General features: G+C 33.2%; 1 protein-coding gene and 1 long non-coding RNA gene across 2 annotated transcripts in view; both read right to left on the bottom strand.

Annotated features, from left to right (window-relative positions):
• Positions 1–3915, bottom strand: part of LOC117121481 (gamma-tubulin complex component 6-like) — a 46869-nt gene that overhangs the window by 20382 nt on the left and 22572 nt on the right. The window lies entirely within an intron of this gene.
• LOC117121482 overlaps positions 3400–3915 on the bottom strand; it is an 11213-nt gene continuing 10697 nt past the window's right edge. The window contains exon 3 of the long non-coding RNA XR_004447572.1: positions 3400–3703. This is a non-coding gene — a long non-coding RNA (uncharacterized LOC117121482). The remainder of the gene's footprint in view (positions 3704–3915) is intronic.

Genomic DNA, 3915 nt, shown 5'->3' with positions numbered 1-3915 from the left:
ACATGTAAGTAAACCGTCTCAGACATGCAGCTAATACACATGCACAGGTCCTGTACTGATCACTGGACAACTAGCCACCATGACCAGTAGTTTGATTATATATACAGTAGCATACATTCATATATAACTGACTTAATAAAGCAATTATTGTCAAGTTATTTCAGACCCTATACGAAATAGGAGATAGAAGCCATTATTTTCTATAGGGTCATCAGACTATAATTGCATGACATAATTATTTATCTAGTTCAAATGATAATAATTATATCACCTATTATTTAAATTTCACAGGATATCAATTCAAGAGGGCTACCAGTAAGTTGAATCAGTTTCTGGAACATGCTGATGAGAAGGTCTTAGATTGTACCATCTGCTTTAAGAGACTTCAAAATCCAAAATCCCTCAACTGCCTCCATAGTTTATGTTTGGCATGCCTGGAAGATTGGGTTAAGGAGAAGGGTCAGCTGACTTGTCAAACTTGCTCAAAATCATATCCAATTCCGGAGGGTGGGCTTGAGAAGCTTCCACCAAATACCTTTCTTAATAACTTATTAGAAACTATCGAACAATTTTCACAGAGTGATCACATGAAATGTAGTGTTTGTGAAAAGGAAAGACAAGTAAAATACTACTGCCAGGATTGCAAACAGTATTTGTGCTCTACTTGTAGTGATCAACATTTGCCATGGCAAATCACAAGTTACATTTAATGGAGGATGTGCAATCAATGAGTCCCTCTGAGATGACTTTGTTACATCCGCCTCTGTGTTCACATCACAGTAAACCTTTGGAGTTCTACTGCACAGATTGTAAAACTCCAATCTGTGTGAACTGTACAATTATGGACCACAAAGAATGGGAAGGAAAACACAAACCAATCAACATTTCAGACGATTTTAGGGCAGCAGACTGTTTAACATTAGAAGGAGAGGAATCTGTGATCACAGATCAGACAATTATTATCAAAATAATCAAAACAGATGAACATGAAATATATGCAAATCAACTGAAGGCAACATGGACACATCCTGCAGGAGAAACCAACATCTCTCAAATTCAGGAAAATGACAATGGAGATTATTTTGTGACAGGAAAATGCACAAGTCCAGGAGTTTGTAAACTAGATGTGAGTGCTGATGATGAACCAGTTAACCAATCACTAAAGATAATCAAAGTAGAAGACAGATTAGTAAATACTATTCAAATAAATGCAACAGATATTATAGATGTAGTTAAGTGTGAAGATGACTCCTTACTGGTTTCATGTTGGACAAATGAAATGCTCAAGTATAAGCAATCAGGAGAATATATTGGTAAGGTTACACTACCACAAGGTGTGGAAGTTTACAGAATGTACAAAATGAAGAATGGTAACATAGCATTCAGTGAATGCTATGTTAATACACCTGTCAGAATATGCAATATGAATGGTCAGCTGATTAAAACAATTAGTGAGAGAGTACAGAATACACCACGGAGCATTTATGTAAATGAGACATCAAATGTTTTGTATGTAGCAGAAGGAGGTTGGTCCAGTAGCTGTGTGTACATGTTTGACATGAATAATGGCAAGACCATCAAAACAATAGGGTCACATGGTACAAAAGAAGGTCAAATGAGTTTTGTCACTGATGTTACTCTTACTAACCAAGGACACCTTCTTGTATTGGAGTATGGCAACAGTAGATTACAATTATTTAATAATGAGGGAAGGTTCATAAAAGTCCTTGTTGAAGTGGGTGATGAGGATGGTAAGGTAAATTCTCCAAGAGCAGTAATAGTTGATGAGGATGACAACATCATTATATCAAATGAACACAAACTACAGCTATTCAGTAGTGATGGAACTTTCATAAAAAGAATTGATAAACCAGAAGATGGAATCAAATATCCATGGGGATTATCCATCATTTCATATCATCCAAGGAGACTTGCAGTAGCAAATCGTGGTGACAATACAGTAAAAATAATCAATTATTAAATACTGACAGTCCATTTGTTTCACTTGTATGTTTTCAAGAATTTAAATTTATAAGTGTAGGAATATCTACATATCCATTATTTCATATCATCCACATAGAGTTAAGTTATGGATCTTAAACTTAAAATCATTATTGAATACAATAAAGTTGGCATAATGATTATAAACCTGTTAAATATTTGATTATTGAATATGACATACATATAGAGCTGAAGTTATGATTATTAAACTGAAAACAATAATACTATAATCTGCCAACCTCAATTGTTTACAGTGTAGTTCTCATCAAATTTGAATCACACACTTACCTTATGATTTTAGTTTGTGTGGTGCTGGTCAAATTTGAAGTTTTTAATCATATAATGCATATACATGTTATTTTCTTGCATATTGATGTTAAACATTTTGCTTTTCAATCTATTGGGGTTTTTTGTACAGTATATCAACTTGTATCTCTTTGATTTTCATAAATTTTGATATTTGCATGTTTGTTTATTTCTTTTTTAATTCCTGTATATTTCTTTTTGTTTTTCTGTATAAAAAACCTAACAAGCTCACAACAGAGTGTATATTATAAACACACCAGACAAACATTCATATCCAAAAATGATTCAAAGTGGTTGGACAGGGAATTATTTAAAATGGGGGGGGGGGGGTAAGCATTTTATTATTTCATCATCATAAAAAGGATATACTGTATATGAATTAGTAGTTAAGCTTAGCTTTAGTTTGCATTCATCTTAAATGTAATCTGTATTCAACCAATAAATGTATAGATATTAATGTGTAAAATTATCTGAATCTGATACGTATGTAAGTATAATAAGCAATTAGTAGAGCACCGCATAGTACACTATAGGAAAAGTATTATACAGAGGTAGGATTCATAGCTTGCAAAAATTTGCTGAGGGCCTGCAAGGCCTAAAGGAAATTTTTGAATGTATTAAATGTAACCTAATTTTCCATCAGTGTGTGATGCATGCTCTACTAATTGCTTAATAAGTTAATCAACGTTTTTTAATTTCAGTTTTTGATAACCAACTGTTGCTATAGTGATATGATCAGTATACGTGTGCGTACTTATAGTTAGCTGAGCGTATGCTGATTTTTGCTCCTGCTGTACGTATTTAATTAACTACACATCAGCAGTACAGTATGGATACGATGAATAATTATTGTAATATGGGTTGTGTTCGAAAGAACTTGTTTGTAATGCTATTTTTGTAGACTTTCGTCAAAGAAATAAACATTTTTCAGCATTTGAGAGAGAATACAGTCACTGACCTCTTTGGTCGGTGCATGCAGACAGGTAAAATCGTGCGATGATATCATAACTAGGATAGGCCATGCCTAGTATTAGGAGGAGGCCTGGGTGGCCTCTTGCCTGGCTGTAGGCCTACATCTAAATGTGTTCCTTGAGTCTTTAAAACAAGTCTAGAATATTCCTATTAAACGTTCAGTTTGTTGAGTTTATGAGGGTCCATTGATTCAATTAATTCCTTAATTGTTCATAATTAATATTGAATTTGAAGTAACTCGGTCAAGTATTACAAAAAACTGTATATCATGATTACTCAAGATTGAATCATATGATATAGTTCTTAACACACAAATCAAACAATTGTTCAAACCTTAAATGAAAATCTTTGAAAATGTCTGATGACTCTTGACAGACCAGATGACACAGTATTTATTTTGCTCCGCCTCCTCCTCATCTGTGTTCTGATATCAACGAAATAGAAACCAGAGCCTTGCAGGCGTCAACGTTCCTATGCATGATACATGACTTAAAAAGTATATAGGCCCTATATTATATATATACGTGTATATATATACGTACATATATATACATACATATACACATATATACGTATACACCTACCGTATATATACACGTATATATATATATATATATATATATATATATATATATA

Source organism: Anneissia japonica, unplaced genomic scaffold (genome assembly GCF_011630105.1).
Source record: "Anneissia japonica isolate Jap-2015-1 unplaced genomic scaffold, ASM1163010v1 scaffold1699_len65488_cov165, whole genome shotgun sequence".
Taxonomy (NCBI): Eukaryota; Metazoa; Echinodermata; class Crinoidea; order Comatulida; family Comatulidae; genus Anneissia; species Anneissia japonica.
This window is presented reverse-complemented; position numbering and strand designations above follow the sequence as displayed.